This window comes from Camelus bactrianus, chromosome 13 (genome assembly GCF_048773025.1).
Source record: "Camelus bactrianus isolate YW-2024 breed Bactrian camel chromosome 13, ASM4877302v1, whole genome shotgun sequence".
Lineage (NCBI taxonomy): Eukaryota > Metazoa > Chordata > Mammalia > Artiodactyla > Camelidae > Camelus > Camelus bactrianus.
This window is the reverse complement of record NC_133551.1, coordinates 34,381,453-34,400,934: the sequence shown is the minus strand read 5'-3', so window position 1 is coordinate 34,400,934 and position 19,482 is coordinate 34,381,453. Positions and strand designations below refer to the sequence as shown.

At 43.6% G+C, this 19,482-nt stretch overlaps 1 protein-coding gene across 6 annotated transcripts in view; it reads left to right on the top strand.

The window, feature by feature from the left end:
* NFIA (nuclear factor I A) overlaps window positions 1-19,482 on the top strand; it is a 349,943-nt gene that overhangs the window by 53,244 nt on the left and 277,217 nt on the right. The window lies entirely within an intron of this gene.

Sequence of the window (19,482 nt, the reverse complement as noted above, 5' to 3'; positions counted from 1 at the left end):
CCCAACTGTTTAATTTTCATAAAACTAAAACAGTGGGATAAACCCTACTTAGAAGAGCCTTCCAAAATATTGTAAAGGTTGAATGCTTTGGCATTACATGTGCTAATAACAGTCACTCAGGTTTGCTGAACCAGAAGCCTAACTTTCAGGTTAATGAGAGTGATATCTAATGTGCCATCATTGGCCCGACATGTCCATAGATCACACATTTTAAACCTGAAAGAATATAAGTAATCCTGCCCCCACCTCCTTTAAACGACAGGGGTTATTGACAACCCTCCACTGTCACTTGCATCCATGTGGCTTAAAATATATGCTGCCTATTGAAAGACTTGTTCAACTTAAACTCGGGAGATAAATTACACCATGTAATATGCCCGCGTTCGTCCATGCATTCTTTTTGGAAATTTGATCTTATTTATGTCTGCTTTTAACAGATAGACTAGGTTAAGTTATGTTAAACATGTTGTACTGAGGCTTGATTCACCGTGCTGCCGCCTGGCTTTCTTCCTTGATTAGCTTTAATCAAACTCTCCGCATTCCATGACCTTAATAAAGCTATTTTTCCTGACAAGTGAAGACTGTCTTAACAAGCACAGCTCATCTGTGCTGAAACTAAGGCTGAGTTAAGATGGGGTTTAGGTCCTCATTAAAGTCCACAGCATGGAGTATAAGAGGAAATGATGAAACGGTGCTCCCTGAAACATCTCTTCTTTAAATTTAATTAGACAAATTATACGCAAACCAGTAGATGCCCTGGGAAGGCAATCAACATTAGGGCTAATAAAAAGCTTGAATAGTGTAAAAGGGCTGGGGGGAGGTGCTGGAGAACCTTTCTAACACTTATGAGAGGTAAATTAACACCAATAGCTAAACATAGAAACTAGATGAATTTCAATATTGATTTAGAAATTAATTTTATGGTGCTGTTCTAAGTGCAAAAATGCAGTTTATACTTAAATCTTTTAAAGTTTGGCATGTGCATGCATATGCACCAAGTGTTTTATGATTGCTTTGTATATTAAGTATACATACATATACACTTTATATATGAAATATTTTATACACTGGGAGACAATTATGGTCCGACTTTGGAGTTTTTGAGAGACGTGGGTTCAGATTCTAAAAAGTTTCCCTATTTGCTTTGTGTGTGTGTGTGTGTGCAAGTTACTTAAGCTCTGTGAAATCCTATTTTATCACCTATAAAATAGGCAAAATAATTCTTTTCCTGAAAGTCTTCATAAGAATTAAATGAAATCTAATTGGATTATACATATAGAAAGTTTGGCATAATACCTGGCACATAATAGATGCTCAAAAATAGGTGCCCACATTTAAAAGAAACTTCTGTTAGTTAAGAGTGGTTTCAGGTGAGCTATTTTATAAATATGTGGGAATCGAATTATGAATGTAAATTCTTTACACATAGTCTTACGGCTCATTTTAAGGGAAAGCGCTAGAGGACAGAAGCTCATAGATTTTGGAAAGAATGGTGACTCAAGCATAATAAGTGAACTGTTTGGAGCCTAGAGTAGGCAAATGGAGAGGCGCTTCAGAAAGTGGAAACATGTATTCAGTGCTGTGTGCTAAGCACCTTGTGTACCTTGTTATCTCATTTAATATATTTGAAGACAGCTCTGCAAGGTAGGTGTTACCGACCTAATTTTACGGAAAAGGAAAAAGAGTTTCAGAAAGATGAAGGGAGTCGTGTGTTACCGTGGTGGAAGTGAGTTCTTGCTCCGGGGGCAGCAGAATGGAAAACTAGTGAAGATGTGTGTATCACTTTTAAAATCAGATTTGCCGTGTAACCTGCTGCGATACACAGTTCTCTCTTTTCATCCTTGGGTGAATTCTCAATTCACTTACTTTGTGTTGGGTTTAGCCATCAGTTCCATTGGTTGTGGACTGTGGCTCTCGGCCCTGGCCGCCCTTTCAGCATCCCCTGCGACGGATCGGGCATTGGTGTTTTCTGAAGCTCCCCTGGCGACTCCAGGTGGGCGCCCAGGGCGTTCAGATGTGTCTTCCTCATCAGGCTTGGGTGTTTTGGTGTCCCCAGCTTTAGGACTGTCGGCAGTGATTTGTCAGAGTCAATTAGGCTCCTCTTGCTTGTTTAGAGGAAGAAATATGGAAGGCCTGAAACCTTCTCCAGTTGTGATAGATGTTGCGTACACATTAACTAGCAGGTAAAAATTAAATGTTCTCTTCTCATTGTGAGCTCATTTTCTCTTTTTTTTTTTCTGATTGAAAAAGGCAGAATTAAATGGAGTGAAGATTACGGCAGAAAAAAAAAAAAAAAAAGAAAAGTGATTATGGCAACATTTCCCCCTCGAAAACAAAAGTGTGAGAGCATCCTTTCCTTTATTTTTAGTAAAAGAAAAATGATTTATAAAAGACACCAGCCTTTACGCCTGCTCCCATAGAGGTGGAAAGAGCCTCTGTGGTCAGACTGGTCTGTGGTCGAACCTGGGCTCTCGCTTTCTAATGAGGCATTAGTCATTTTAAACTCTCAGCATCTCAGTTTCCTAACCTGTAAAATAGAACTAATTCTTAACTCATTTAGCTACTCTGAGGATGAAACGAAGAAAAACAATTTGCAGAGGCTGGCCCCGAGCCTGAGCTGGGTGGCTCGTGGCGTCAGGGGACGCAAGTGTCTTTGGATCCTGGTCGGGTTGGGGGTTTTCCAAGAAGGCTGTGCGAGGCTTGTGGGTTCTGCAGAGCAACAAGGCCTGCGGCTGACTCCTACCTGGGGATGCTGCACTGAAAGACACCTTTTTCTTTCATCGAAGAGATTCCTGGGTATCTCTTTTACAGACCAGGAAGTCAGGAAAAAGTTAGGGTACTTCCCTGAAAGCGAGTCTGGGATGTTGGCAGCTGATGGGAGTCAGCTCTTCTCTAACTTGATATTTCGTAATATTCTCTCTCCTTTCAGTTCTGAGTCACTGGTGCCTGCCCTGGTGGCACTGCTCATGAACTCAGCCGGTTACTGGGAAGTGATCTCGTCTTTCCTCTTGCCTTGAGGCACAGCCACCTCTAAATTACCCCAAACGGATGTATCTCATTCTTCTTTAAAAGACTGTGTAATGAGCTTAACGATGAAGAAGTTCATTCTAATTTCTAACGTCGATAAGCATCAGGTTAAGCATATTTCTGCTCTTGCGTCTTCCAGAGAGATATCAAATGGTTTTCATACCTCTTACTTTACAAAGAAGACTGTGCTCTCTGCTAATGGGTTTGATTTGCAGGAAGTGTTGAGAACTCAGTGGAAAAGTAGCTCTCCCTGCACCTGCGTGACCTGGTGGAAATCCAGGCGTCAGGCTCCACCAAACTAAAGGACAACCAATAGTTGGTGATAGGAATGTCCAGAGAGGCGGAAGCCTTGGGACCACTCACTCCCTAAGCTTCAAATCCTTACATGACCCTGAGACAGCCAGGCAGTGGGGCTGCAAGGCTGAGATAAGTACTGAAAATTGGCCAGGGTACTTTTTTTCTTTTAAAAACACAGCTCCTTTCTTTACACTTTTCTGTACCTCTGCCCTGAAGGCTACACAGCCTGTTACAAACTGATAGCTAAGTAAATATAATCAACATTCTTTACTACTGCCTACAGAAAAGACCTAAGTAATTTACTGGCCTCCAGGATGTTGGTAAATATCTGGCTAGTTGTCTTGTTTGTTTGTTTTTGGTGTGGGTTTTTTTGGGGTGGATGGGTGGAGGAAGGCCAGTGTACAGGATCTAAAGTTATATGATAAAAATACACATTTTGTTCTCCAGAATAAGAAATACTTCATGGCAGACCTGCATGGGTCCATGGCTGATGACAAATTGTCTTGTCTAAATGTGCAGGTGCCTCCCCCACCCCCGTGGCTTTATGTATTTCCTGTAGGGAAAAATACTATTTATAAAGTAGCCGGGATAAGGAGAATCCAGTGATGAAAAGGGTAAGACGTTTTCAGACTGTTTTGGAAAGGAGCATGGGAAAGATCCTTCCAAAAGGCCATACCTCTGGGCATCCTGGCAAAGCTGGGGACAGAATTGGTAAGAAAGAAATGAAAATGGGATGAAAACCCTGAGGCGTGGAATGGGGCACCCTGAATGTAGAATGAGAGACTGCATTATACAAAGGAGGAAATGTAGTTTGACAGCAGTCCATGTGAAAACAGTCTAAGAGTGTAAGTTGACCACAAGATTAATCGAGGCCAGCAGCGTGACAGTGCCATTCCCAAAGCTGAGGCTGTGTTGGGCTGTGGTTTGACCACAGCTGGAATTTTTTTTTGCCCAGTTGCAGGCACAGAATGTTTAAGAGGAACGCCAACAAAGTGGAGACCCGGATGTGAACGGGTCAGGAAGCCACCGCATAGGAGGGGCAGGTGTGGAACGCGTGACTCTGAAGTCCGGAGAAGAGATTCCTTAGAATGACCTTAAGGACAAACTGAAGTATTTGTGTCCTGTAGGGTATTCTCTGTTGCTCTAGGAGACGGCGGTAGGGGTTAGGGCTTTCTCTGGAGCCTCACAGACACATGCCCCAAGAAAAAACGGAGACAAAAAACCTGGGGTAACATCTTGTGCTGCCTGACCCATTTTTCCAGCAAATCTGCTCATCTTCCTGTGCTTCAAAATGAGTGGCTGTCACCATTCTTCACCCTGTCATCCAGACCAGAAGCTGGGCATCATCTTTCACTCACCCTTTTCCCTTGGGGGTGCGGGTGGGCAGGGAACCACTGCTTGTAAAGTCAGCACCCAGGGTCCTGGGCTTCAGTTTATCTCCAATAACTTAATTGCTAATAGCTCTTGATAGGGAGGCAGTACAGTTAAACTCGATACTTTCTAAGGAGTTTTGAGCTATTTAGCTCTAAGCGATGCCAAAGGAAAAGAATACTGGCTACTTGCAGGAAAGGAAAAAATTCTGTATCCTTTTTTGGGGGCCAAGTTTAAGTTCCGTGTGGCTCAGCACATTGACATTGTATGTGACCCTCAATTCCTTCTGTTTCCTGATCTGCTTGTCTTGCCCTGTGACACTTCCACACCAAAATAGTTTCATTAATACTGCGATCATGCACAGGAGATAGTAGCTAACTGATGTAATTAATGAGTGTGGCAAAGGCTCTTGGTCTATTGCATGTGCAACTGTTTTTCCTGGTGGGAAGATACACTTTCTGCTGACATAATAGATCTGCAGAAATACTCGATCGCCAGATAATCTGCTGGGTGGTGGTGAGGTGTTTGTGGTGATTCCATTTACTTAGGCAGAATGGTGGGATCTGTTACTCTGTTCTCCCAAAATGCAACCGGCTGAAGGTGCTAATTGTTCAACAGTTGGCACAGGAGAGAAGGCAATGCAGTTTTGGGCCTTGGTGAGGTTCTTTCCCTTTTCTTTTCTTTTCTTCTTCTTCTTTTTTTTTTAATCTGTGCTTTTGGCATGCTAATGAATGCGCTTAGTCTCTGCAAGAAATTTCCGTTTAAGAAAGAATTTAAAAACACGAAGTGCTCAATCCATATCTCCTAAACAACTAAAAAGACTGCAATTTCAAATGAGAAATTATGTTGCGGAGAAGAAAAAAATTGTTTATTATGGCTCAAAATTTTAATCACCCAAGGGCTGTAAAGTTAAAAATAGACAATTCTGCCTTCTGTTTATGGTAAACTTGGCTGAGTCCCGGCAAATTTCAAAGCTGAACATACTGTATGTTATTTTTGCTTAATTTTAGATTCCACATTTTTAAATTATTTCTTACAAGAAGCATATTTCAGGACATAAACTTAGCCTGAAGAACGGTATTCTTGATTTCTGCCCATATTGAAACTCCTTTGAAAATAGTAAACTCTGGTTTTGGGATTTTCCTGTTCCCAAGAGTCCAAATGGGTACCTTTCTAAGTCTTTTACATTATGAATGAACACAGAACTATGAAACTGTAAAGGTTACTTTCTGCTGTCTGGCTCCTGACTTGTAATTTTAGTTTTCTTAACAGTGTAACTTGATGCAAAAACGCGAACTCTCACAAGGGGTCTCACGGAGGGAGGGGCACTCTGTCTTACCTTTAGTGTTTCAGACGTGGGGACCAAAGACACAGAGGCTCTTGGGTGTGTGGAAGGTGTCTGCACATCTGCTGGACCCACGAGGGCGCCCAGGACAGAACCTCCCAGCTACGGGACAGTGCAGCATCTTCCGGCAGCGTCTTCCGACCCGCTCACACCTGCCCAGAGAGCCTCTCCTGTGGGGGCTGTTTGGCTCAAGAGCAAGTAGGATTGTTGACTCAGCCCTCTTCATGCCTCCTGAGAGAGGAGGCACACCTGGCTTCATCTCTTTACAAAACTCATGTTGATTCTTGACCCTGAGCTCATCCAGGGTGCTCTGCTGGGCCTTTTCTCCCAGAGTTTTTACAACAAGCCCTTGGGGTGGCAAGAAATCTAGGGAGGGGATTTTTTTTTTAACCCATTGCTCAATGTGGCAGCGGAGACTCGAACATTCCCCAGAGAGTGAATGGCATGCTTGGTAAATATTTGCCAAATATTGTTGGGTGAACAACTGTTTTCTGAAGATCAGGATTTCTGGGATGGCCCTGACAGAGGTGTGTTTGTAATTGTCTGGATCATAGCTGCCACTAAAGAATTCTTACTGCGTGCGAAGACACACATCCGAATACTTCTTGTATGTTACTGCTAATCTTCCCAAGAACCCATTGTATAGAAGGGAAGACTGGGCATTACTAAGTTAGGAACTTGCCGTTGGACATTCAGCTGTGTAGAATCTGTACTTATTAAGTATAAAATTACCACTGATTCCATGTTCTGTCCGTAGGCCATATCACCATGATTGAAAAAGGTTCTGAGAGCAAGACCCACACTTTGACATCATTCGTCTGAGAGGCCAAAGGCTATGTCACAACGTTCCTTAAGGTGCTCACGCCCTTCCTGAATCATGTGAGAACCTCCCATTCAGAACCTGTTTACCCTTAGTTTGCACATAGTTTTAATAAAGTTGGTTACCTCTTTGTCATGTACACAGCAGATTCATTCATTCAGTGGTTATTTTCTGAATTCCTATGACATGTTGTATATTCTTTTAGATATAGAGAGCAAAAAAGACAGAATTCCTGCCCTTAGAGATTACGTTGCAGATTTATACACCAGTCGTTCTCAAAGTGTGGTCCCCAAGTCAGCCTCATCAGCCTCACGTGGGGCCTTGTTAGAAATTCAAATCCTTGGTTGCCACTCCAGAACCACTGAATCAAAACTTGGAAGTCCCAGTTATCATTTTTTTGTTTTGTTTTTTGTTTTTGTTTTTAAATAAGCAACCATTCCAGAAGGCTTAAAACAACATTTTTGTGTTCCTGAGACAGGCAGCTCTGTGCAAAACTTTTGTCTCTAGATTTATCCTGACGTGTGTGTGTGTGTGTGTGTGTGTTTGTGTTGAGGTCCAACCTCATGGTGGCAGTCAGTGATGGGCCCTTTTCCGGGCAGAGGCACTGGGACACTTATCCATAAGAATATGAGCCCTGGGGTCACATGGAGCCAGACTCAGATGCTTTCTTTGCTGAGTATCAGCCACGTGAACTCAGGAGAGTCATGAAACCTCTAAGCCTTGGTTTTCTCGTTGTGGCAAAGAAGGCGCTCGTGATGGGACCGTACGTAGCACAGCCACTTGATACAGAGAGCATGCCCAGAGCTAATTCCAAGTGTTTCCCTGCCTGGGATCTAGCACTTGGCTTGGCACAGGGTAGGTGCTCAGGAAATGTTCTTTGAGAAAATGCATGGATGTTTATTTTTCCTTTGTGTTAGCCACTAGCGCAGAAGGCCTGCAGCTGTTTAATTCCTGCCCTTTGTCCACCTGTAGCAGAAGAAGCCAGAATGATGAGAGCCAGTGTCAGAGCGTACCTGACATGCAAGGTCCTTTTGGAAATGTGTGTTGACCTGCCTCGGTTTAGCCGCTGCTGTTCCTCAATCCTCACCGGTCTAAGTGTCCTGTTGCCTTTCCCTCCAGCCCATAACTTTGGGATATTTCAACTGCCTGTGAAATTTCATTTAATTAAGGGGCTTCCATATCTGCTTGGAGATATTTTATTCTCAAGACGCTGGTGGTGTTAATGGTAAATCTGAGAGCACCAAACCTCTGCCTGTTTTGTGCCATTTCAGCACTAAGCCGAGGAGAAAAACTCTCAAGGAAATTAATGCTTCCCGCAAGCACGGTAGGAACACGGAGCTAACTAACGTGTTGCCATAGAACCTGGTTTCACTGACTTTCTGAGTTTTTGTTCTGCCTTTTTTATTACACGTCACATTGTATGGCTGAAACCAGAAGTGCACAGTTACAGAGAGGATGTTTTCTCAAAATCTGCAGAGTCTGGCCCATCAGATAACCTTTCAGGAGAAACATTACCCACCGGAGACTTGGTTGTTATTCACAAATAGATTATCTTTTATCTCCAGACTTTCATTAGTTCCCTGACTATTAATGAGCACCTACTATGTGCCAAGCATTGTTCTAGAGCTGGGAATACAGCGGTGGACAAACAGGACAAAACCTCCTGCCCACCAGCTAACTCGCTACTTTCTTTTTTGCGCACGGGGCTGTGTCGAGGTGCCTCTGGAGTAGCAAGTCCCGCGGTGTCCAAGCCTGGGGTGGGCTGGCCGTGGCAGGGTTGCTCGGGTGTGAATTCCCTGGATATTCGATAACTGCTCACGTTGAGTCGTATAAGCAAGTTGAACCATTTGTAACATTTTGCACCTGTTTTAAGTTTGATGTGTGAGGTTATGGTCACTATCACTGTCACTGCTTCTCTGCTCTGGCACATCACAGTGCCTGGATTTGTGGGGTGACTTAAGCGCTGATTTAATTCACCTCTTCTTCCTATTCCTGCCAGCCCTGGGTTTTCGTTTTCCTCGGCTGCTGTGACAAATCACCATAAATGAATGGTTTAAACCAACACACATTTATTTCCTTGGAGTTCTGGAGGTGGGAAGTCTCAAAACCAGTCTGGTATCAGCAGGGCTGGTCCCTCCTGGAAGCTCCAGGGAGAACCCGTTCCTCACCGCCTCCAACCTCTCGAGGCTGGTGTGGCATTCCTCTGCTCCTAGCTGTGTCACTCCGATCTCTGCTTCCTTTTCCTGGGTCTCTGATCCTCCTGCCTCTCTCGTGTAAGGAACCTTGTGATTACCTGGATAATGCAGGCTAAGCTCCCCACCTCAAGATCCTTAACTTAATCGCATCTGCAAAATCCCTTCTGCCATGTTCACAGGATCTGGAATTAGGATGTAGCCATTTAGGGGTGGGAGTGAGAGGGGTCATCATTGTTCAGATGTCCGCACCCTGTCAGAGGTTCCAGTGTCCCTGGGTTCATTGACTACTAAGCAAGTTATGTTGAGTAGTCTCTTCCATTCTGTGAAACCCAACCCAACAAAGCACACTCGAAAATGCAAATGTTGCTAACTTGGCAGAATCAATTATACTTGCTTAACTACCTGAAAACCTCCTTAATCATTCCTATTTCCTCTACAAGACTCAGCTCAAAACCCCCTCCCCCAGGAAGCCTTCCTAGGTTACCCTGGGCTTGTTTGATGCTCTTCATTTGTGGCACCCCGTGTGTAAGTGACTATATGACCACACCTTTCTTGTTATAATTGTGTGGATTTACTTGTAGCCCACTGCCCCCATATCCTCTCTCCTCCCTGCTCAATGGTGTGCTCTTTACAGGAAGGTACTGCCCCGATGGGCACACAGAAGATATTTGATTAAAGTTTCCCTTTTGATGAATGAATTCTCTTCTCTCAGACTTTCAAAAAATTTTTGTTTTATGTGTGTTTCACTTCATTTCATTTAACAAGGTGTTCACTAGCAGTGTGGCGGCCAGGCTGGGTTCAGGAAAGACTGGCATCATTTGATTTGTCTAAATTTGCGTGTCCCGTGGTCAGGACACCTGACTGGGCTGTGCGTTGGTGGGTCTTGTGGACATTTCTTTTCAAGGGAGTGTAACCTTGAAGCTATGCACCGTTCTTTCCTGTGTCACCATAAATCTACCATAAACCAGGTGGGTTCTGAATATTTGGGAATAATGATGTAAATTCACTGAGTGAATCTTTAATTTCTAAAGTTCTTTTCAGTCACCAAAGAACAGATTCTGTGGCCTGGGAACTTTTAGTGTTACCCTGATGGAGTCAGGTCTCTGGTAATTGAGATATTTTACTTTATTTCTATTTTCCAAGGTAGAATCTTGCTGCATGGGAAAATCTGAGTCCTATACGGTTGTTGTTGGAAAACCACGTTGTCCTCTTTTGTAGTATTCAGGCTGATTTTTTTTTCTTTGTACATGGACCGTGGGCTTTCTGTGTTGTTGGAAAGCATGTAATTTTCACTTGTTTTTTTCACCTAGTGGTGCTTAATGATACCATGCGAATTTTTATGGTCCCAGCTGCACTGAAGTGTGTGCCCTGAAATTTCAGTTGGATTAAGAACATACCTTGGTGTGAGGGCTGAAATTGGAGAAATGGGAGAACACAGGGTTGGATCTATATGTGTTGCAATTAATATTGATGAGTGGGCAAAAGTCCAACATTATCCTAGGGGGCTTGGCTAATGTTCATTGTAAACCAGTGCGAGTGAGTCCTTCTCCTGCAGGTGTGAATAGTTTAATTTAGTAGGTGGATTAGGAAAAGCAAGGGGTGTTTTCTTGTGTTCCAGTGTACATTACACGTTGGGCACGAACCAGCTGCACAAGGTACAGCTCGTCACTGAGAGGTGGAACCAGGTGTCCCGAGGCGTTGCTAACCCACCTCGGTATCTCCAGGGTCTAGCATCAGGCCTGGTATGTAGTAGGCACTCATTAGCATTTGTGAAATGAATAGAAGAAGGGAGGAATGGTCGCTGTTGCAAAGCCCCTTAAAAAGACTGGCCCCTGCTCACCTCCCTAGCTTTCTTACCACCTCCCACCTTCTGGCCAGAGTGTACTGTTTGTAGCTTGTTAAATATTCCACCTTCTTTCTTGCCTTTGGACCTCTTTATTTTTCATTCCCTCTGCCTCTCATCGCACACCTTCTCTTTCCCCTTTGTCTAATTCCTGCTGGTTCTTTATGACTTAGCACCTTCTAGAAGACTTTTAGGAGACATCATTGCTGGTATCTGATGGAAGGCCTGGTTCATTTATCATATCTCTGTGAACATTTGGATGGCAACAGGGAACCACTGACTAGTGGAACTGTTGAAATCCGTGTCTGAGTCTTTTCAGGAGAATGTGCAACACTGTCGCAGGCTGGAATCATTTGGATTGCATCTCCCAAACTCTACTTCATTGGCCCTTTCCATTTAGGAACGCGCAAAGCATGGCTGTGTAATCAACAGGAAGAGAAGCGGTCAAGTTAGCAGCCGATCCCCCTGTGTTTACCGGGCATCAGTTTCAGGGTACAACGGACCACGAAGGAGAACCACTGATGAATCACCTACAGTATGACTGATACCAGAGGGTCTCAGTAGGCACAAAGAAACTGAGAAATTAACCCGTCCCCTTTCTGATGCAGTTTAGAGAAATTTGGTGCACTTTAGAGGCTCAGCCAACATTTGCTGAGGATGGAAGAATAAATGAATCAAGTTACTTTTTTTTCCCTTTTTGGGCTTTATAATAAGACTAAGAAAAAATCCTTAGGTGGTCTCTTCCACTCCACTGCTTTTTGCACATGTAGCCTCAGTCTATACTTAGTGCTTTTGCTAAGACTGACTCATCTTGTTGCTGATTGCCTTCGCGATATGAGACTCCAGTATCCATGGGAATGGTGTAAGGCTGTATTGCTTTCATGCTTAGAAGAATGTGCCTGGAAGGGCCAGCTGTTGGTACCAACACTAACTAACTCTGGAGAGCTCTGGGGCCATCTCACCCTCACGTTCTTAAGCCAGTGTGGAAAACAGTGTAATCTCTTGGGAAACTAGTCATGTTTTGTGACAGACACATGTGATTCAAATCTTGTGTCTGCTGCTGACAGGCTGTGTGACTTTGGACAAGTTGTTTAACCTCTCTGAGTTTCTCCCTCTCTGTTTTTCTCTGTTTTGTAAAATGGGGCCAGGGAGGGGGGAACCATATTAACTCCTGGGGTTGTTTGACAATTAGAAATGATTTTGTAAGCGTCCTAGTCTATATTCGATGCTCAGTGAATGGTATATGTTATCATGGCTGCTGTTACTGCTGAGAACCAGGTCGGCTATTGATCCTCCAGAGTTTCAGAGAGGGCAAGGTTAGCGGGAACCACCAAGATCAGGACGGGACAGCTGAGTTGGATTTAAACATTCTCTGTGTGTCTGTGATGGAAATCTTTTTTTTCCCTCTGTGGAGAATTCAGGTCAGTTTAAGAAGGGACCTCAGCATGTCTTCCTTACATTCTGGGTGTTTCAGAGATGACTAGGAATTGGGACTAGTTACTAAGGAAGAACTTAAAAAAAAAAACAGAAGTTAGGAGACAGGGCGGTGTAGAGGTAAGAGCACTGACCCCTGTTCCCGGGGCCCAGCTCCGTATTCTCTGCTAAGCCCTTTTGCTTGCTGTGGTCTCTATCTCTTCCGTCTCTTTGCTGGGAGCCCAGCACGCTGGACCAGACAACGAGCCTGGCCCCCTCGTCTGTTTCCTCCCCCAGGAAGATGCTTCTTCCTCACTGGGCGTTAGCGTGGGTGGCCCCAGCGGGGCTGGTTTTATTGCACCAGAGAGTGTCAGCAGAGACATGGCTGGACGTTGGAGTATCCTTTGTGATTTGACATTTTGGGGAATCCTTTTATGGTACAATATACCTGGCCCAGCAGTCTTCCAGCTCAGAAATTCTGCGAGTGGAAACTCTTTGAATAAATGTAAACCAAGAAGGCATCTTCAGGGCACAGTTTAAACTTCTCATCTGGCTCAGGTCTAGCAGCTGCTTATCCCGCTGGACTTCTCCAGGGTATTGATAATGCTCGTCTTTGTACGGGGCATGAATTTCCCAGCTTCCTGGGACCAGCAACAACAGAAATCCCCCCAACAAACCCCAGGGCGTCTGGAGCGCCTGCTTTCTTCTCGAAGAGCTGATCGAACACTCTTCTGTGGGCTCAAGAGCTATCAGCAGTATTGAACAATTAGACTAGAAGGAAGGGCTGTGAACAGTTGTTCCCTAAAGGCTTGGAAATTAACAAAGGCCATATGAGTAAGGCGGGGAGGAGGGGGTGAAGAGCATGGGGGCTGGGAGGCACAATTCAGGAGTGGCCAAGGGGACTGGAGGGGTTTGTTTCCCGGATGGTTTTCAAAGGAGAGAGATTCATGCGGTTTGCTGTGGGGCTCACACCGGGCAAAACCAGCTGAAGCTCTTTTTGGCCCAACAGTTACTTTCTTGGGCACATTCCTTTTAGGCTAACAAAGTGTCTTCCTTCCTTTTTCATGGTCATCAATAGCAAGAGCTTAAGGGCTTTTTGCTTCCCAGGGTTCAGGGTAGGGTGGAGAGAAGGACACGCATGCGAGCAGATTGACATTTTACAGGTTTTCGTGAATTCTGTCACAGACAGGGAGAAGCGTCCAGCGCGTAGGAAAGGCTCAGGTTTTCATTTTTGTCTGGGGGGTGATTGATTTCTTTCTTTCAAGGGGCTGATAGAGGAGGTCAGAGTCTTAGAAAGAGAGGAAGCCAGGGAAAAGGAGAAAAGAGAGAATGAGATTTATGACCTTCTGGATCCCCGCTTTTATGTCGCGTAACCATTCCCAATACTGGAAGTTCATGACACCCTGAGAAACAGCCCTGGAACTCAGAGCAGTGATCTGCATGCAAAGGCAAAATTAAACAGCCCAGCAGCTGCTTTGATTGAGAGTGACACGCCGCCCTGTTCTGGATCCCGAGGTTGGTCCTCTCCGCACAGATTCTGGTGTTTCACGGAGTTACGAGGCAGACCACCCAGGGCCACTCACGTTATTCTGAGGATGGTTGACGATGGTGCTTAGCGAGGAATTATTTCAACAATGGGACTTTTCCATTATTCTTTCTGTAATCAGCCCTCTGCACCCAGCACATGGAAACCTTCGCATCTGTCACCAAGAATACTAAACTAATAAGGTGCTGCTCAGGTAGCCCTCGCCCGGGTCCCATCCCCTGAGATAACAACTGAAGATCTTAAAGAGTGTGTGGATCTTCCATTTTTATTCCATGTGGCCCCTTAGGTAACATGACCCAATGTGGGCATTCAGTGACCCTGCTTACACTTGGATTACTCGGTACAAAGCAAATTTATGGTTGTTTATTCTCTCCTCCTATCAGCTATTAGTGCCTAATCATATGGTCTATCGATCATGAGATTAATCGCCTGCTCAAAGAGGCAGCAGGTCTTGTGGAATGCTGCACTGCGCCAGACTGAACTTCAACCTTTTATACAAACTGGAGGAGTCAAAATCATCATTCACTGCCTGAAGCCCCTGGTCCCTGGGCCTCCTGAACCCCAGGAGGTAAATCCCTGCTTTTTCAAACAGTGTACTTTGCACTTCCTTTCCTGTGTAAAACTTCACCTCGTTGATTCAGGCGGGCACTTGTAAATAAAATCCTTTGTAAGGCATCCTATAAATAATGACCTAAGCCGAAAATATGTGGGCGCTATTATACAAAGCCCCACAGTGCTGCCGTAATTAAAGGTCTGTCAGTGTATCTATTAGAAAGTCTCGTTTTGGAAGATTTATAACTGGACCATTAAAGTTTTCTTGGGCTAAGACTTTCCAGGAGTGTCATGATCTGAGACCTTTTTCCCTCCCTTTTTGTGGAAAGGGTGTGTGTATTTTTTTAAGATATAAATAATAAAGCCGAGAAACATTATCCCATAGTGGTCTATGCCTTCAAAGGTTGGACACTTTAAGATTTGAGTACTGCACCCCCTAAAAGTAGCTTCTGTTCACCTCCTCTGAGTCTTCACTGCAGTTGATGAGAACAGAGAATCGTTGTTGCGTTCCTGCTGTTTTGTAGTGTTCGCTTCCTGGTCTGTGTCTCCTACTCAGAGGAGAGTGAGGGCAGGGATCTTAAGTCGTCTGTCTTTCTAGCCCTGCTTCTCCCAGAGAGCCCTACCCCAGTGTAAGCTGGGTTTGTTCAGTAACTACCTTTGAGGATGGGCATCAGGCAACTTCCTTTCCAGTCCTGATGCCCTCATTTAAGGTGGGGAGTGAATTCAGGCAGTGAATGTAGGCAGGTCTCTTTCCTTCTCTGAAAACAAGTGACCCAACCAGTGGAATGGATGTGTTGTGTTTAGGGCTGGTGAATCAGTGTTCAGAGAGTTAAACGCTGCCAGCGTTTACCAATTTTTTAATGCCCGTGCAAATCCTTTATGAAAGCAACAAGCGAAATACAGGATGGGACACATGTTTTTTGTGTTTTTACTACTACTATTATTATTATTTTTGCTGCTAGATCAGCTTAACTAGTAGTCATTTGTTTTATTTTAAATAGCTTTAAATTATTTTAAAAGAGCAAATATTTATAATTCAATTTTAATAAATTCAATTCAGAGTTATCTTCAGACGCTTGAATCTGAATGCCTTTAGGTAGAGCCTGGGCTTGCTGGTTTGTCGTCACCCCGGCTGTTCCCTGTTGTGTTATTGTATTAGCAACCTGCTCTGTCCGTTCGCCTGCATGGTCCGGAAGAGTTTATGATTCCTTGTAGTTACAGGCCTATAATGCGATCTTTCGTTGTTACAGTAAGGGTCTAAAGTCTGAGATTCAGGGTAGCTGGGGATGCCTCTGACTGCGATTTTAGTGCTCTAACTTCCAATTCTTTTATCAACGAGAACCTCAACTATTATTTTTTACTTCATTTTTTGAAAACTTTTGTCTTCCAGACAAACTGCATTGGTTAATCATTCATTTGCTGTCCCTTTTTTAAAGCAAACGGACATCTATAACCGAGCACACAGATACAGTTGAGCGTATGGAACAGTTTTTGTGTAATGAGCTGGGTGATGTTTTAGCCAGCTCACGCAGTTCTGTGGATAAGCATGTAGCTTCTACTTGAGGTTCTGATAACGGGAGAATAGCTCCTAGATCGTCCTGCCTTTTTAGACACAGGAGGGGCCCGAGGGCTCTGGGTGGGTGCTTAGCGTATTCTTCCATGAGTTTCTTGGCTAACCTTGTCCTCAGAGCTTCAGGGACGTTGTTTGCCTCCATATTCAGGCCATGTCTTAACTGTCTCATCTCTCAGCTTAGAGAAGTCTTTATAAAACCTGGCGTTTAGATACCATAAGAGAAAAACAGCTTCCTAATGTGAGTTTGCCTCAAAGCCTTCATTTACACTTCCCCCCTTTAGTCAAGAGCATTTTGGAAGACTTGTTAGAAGGAAAGGGAGATGGTTTTATACTTGACTCTCAAGCTAAGGAGAATCCTTCCTTTTATCTCAAATGAGGCGGTTGTTGGATATTGACAGTTGAGAATTTAAAAGTGCACATTCGATGGGGGAGGGAAATAGCTCAGCCGTAGAGCGCATGCTTAGCATGCATGAGGTCCTGGATTCAATCCCTAGTACCTCCATTAAAAAAAAATAATAATAAAAGCACACATGTAAATAGAGCAAATTAAACATCTTTAGCATGGAAGTAATCTGCATATAAGCCGGTCTTGAGGCTTGACTTTTGGCCCTTAAGTAGTCCTCATCATGTAAAAGTTAAGAGGCTTTTGAAGACAGCAACCTGGTTTAACTAGATCACACATGGCTACTAAGAGCTTAGGCTCTGGGTTTCCACTAATTTAGGTTTAGGTCTGTCTTGGTTCCTTATCAGTTCTCACCTTGGAGGGGTTACTTAAATCTCCATAAGCCTCAGTTTTCTCCTCTGTAAAAAGGGGATAATAATAGCTTGTGGTGAGGAGTAAATGAGTAATTCATGCAAAGGATTTATCCTGTTGGTCACAGAACAAACAATTCTAACTCTCATTATTAGCAAAGACATAATTGAAATTTATTTCTGAGCTTTGAGTTGTTCTTTTTGGGAGTTTAAAGATAGGCTTTCTTGAGAGTGTTCGTATCTGCTGGATCACCTACCTCCATTTCCAGGAAATTGTGTGTTTCAGTATTTCACATGTGCTGCTTTCAGTTTTTCAGGCAACAAATGACGTTCGACTTTAAAAATCTGAAGTTGAAATCTCCCTTACATTTTCTTTTCCCTCCAGATCAATCCAAATTAAAGTTTCATTGCACCAGTTTCATGGACCCTTATTAGCATTAATTATTGTTGGTGTGCTGGTGAAAGTCCTAAAGTGAGTGCATTAAGAACAAAAACCCTTGAGAGAACTGTAAACCCTCGTGGACTTAGCTGGAAGGGACCTAAGCAATCGTCTCCTCTAAGCCCCATTTTACAGATAAGGAAAGTGTATTTTTCCAGGTAAAATGGGTTTGGAACAGGGACTGTCCTACCTGCTGGCTTTTTACTTTGTCCCCTCACTGGAGTCTGCACTCACTTACCATGGTATGATTATGTTCTTATTGTGGGACTTGTATGCGTTTATTAGAGGCCATTGAGATGTAGCCTTGGGCATTGCTTCTGTGGCAGAGGCACGGGGCAGTAATCATTATTAATGCATTCCATTATTTGGGAGAGCATTTTACTGACTACAGAGAATTCATCGCGTTGATCTATTGTGCCACGTTTATATTATACCAGGTAGTTCAAAATGATATTCTCTAAACTGGGAGGCTGAAAAATTGTCCAGTCTTGGCAGTGGTCCCATCAGCAAGGCCTTCTTTTTACTACTGAAAATACATAGTTCTGTTGAAAGAAACCTTTTGACTGGTCCCCAGTGCCCTGAATGTGCTTAAATCCCTCACTACTGATCTCGGAGGATTACTACCGCTATCATTGTTCTAAAACAAACTTCCTTTCGGACGATAACAGCAGCGGTAAGTCAGATGTTGAAGAAAGTACCAGCTTAACTTCAGTTTGCTTTAAAAGGGTTTCCTCTTTAATTGACAAGTGTCATGTGTAATAGAGCATGGCCACTCACATAGAGCCCCGTGGGCCGGACTTCCCGCTGGGGCTGGAGTTCTTAATGAACGTGCACGTGAATACACTGAGGCAGAAAAATTAAAGTGCCCCAACTGTGGGCTATTCATTCTGTTCACTCTGGCCAGCGCGGTGATCAGCACAGCCACCCCGATGGCCAGACAGACCCGCATCGGTCATGTGGCTGTTTGGTAGCTGTGAGCTAGGGTGACTGTGGTCTTTCCTAGTGACATTTGGAAAAACAGCACCGATTTAAGTGTCATATCCAAGGAATAAATAGTTATATATTTTGTTTTGGGTTTTTTTTTTTTTAAACATAAAGATAATAAGCTATTTTTGGCACATGCAAACCTTTCCACAGAGTGGTGGTTTTGTTGAGCGCTGGACCACTTGCTAATAACATTTATAAGTTCCCTCACTTAGCAGTTCCCTTTTCCTTCCCTTCACTCCCCAAAAGAGAACAGAGCTGATTTTTTTCAGAGGTGGTGTTTACAACAGTTCAACACACTCGAACAAGCACTTAGAATAATGTCAATAGAGGAAGGGAAAAAAGGGGCGTATTATTATCAAATTAAGTAATGGATGGGCAGTGATATTTTATTTATTAAAGCTCGTCTGAGTACCACTGGAAACAGAGTACGCTGGTTCTGAAGTGCACAGATTAGAAAGGAATGTTGAGTTTGGAAACGTGGCAGCCTGCAGCACTGTGTATGGTTTAAATTAAACCTTTTTTTGGAAAGCAGAATTGCTCTAGGCCACATTTAAGGGAAAAGCTACAGCAGAGTGAGCTGGCTGTGGTTTTTCTTTTACTCTGTAACCGGCCCACTTTCCCTTGTTTTAACACAGAAAAAAGACTTTGGACTCCTTCAGACCAACCACATAGCTTCTCTGCTGACCACAAAAAGGAAGCTTGGCGTAGAAGCCATAGGATTAATACCCACTGTCTCTTAACCCAACAGAGTGTGAAAACTTTTATAAGAGATTTCTCTGGGCAGGCTGACACTGTGGTTGGACTAGAAACATTTTAAATCAAGAACAACTTTGAACTGCATTATGCCACAGCGCTCTGTGAAGTGTTACGTGCGATCTCACTGTTAAAAGTTATTTACACGCGTCCCCAGGTTTCAGAGGGATAAACCACTAACAGCTTTGTGTAGCTTGATAAAGAAATACAAGGAGAATTAAAGATAGGCCTACGCCAAATTATCTCAGAGTAGGTGGATCACAGTCCATCTGATTTTATTGTTCCTAAGCAAATGGAGACAATTGGCTCTTGGTGGAAAAGCCTTTTAATCTTTGAAAATAATAAGATTAAGGCTGTGGATTCTATTAAATCACTTGATTCATCACATTATTTTTCAACCAGGTGAGAGATCTTCCTTTTAAGAGGTGTACATCTTTCTAAAATGATGATTTTTGCGTTGCAGAGGTGTGATTTCACATGGGGACCCGCTCAGGGGTTGCCAGTGGTGGTTGCTGTGTCCTGAGTGTTCATTTTAATGATTGGAATTTTACCACCCTGGTTAACTAAT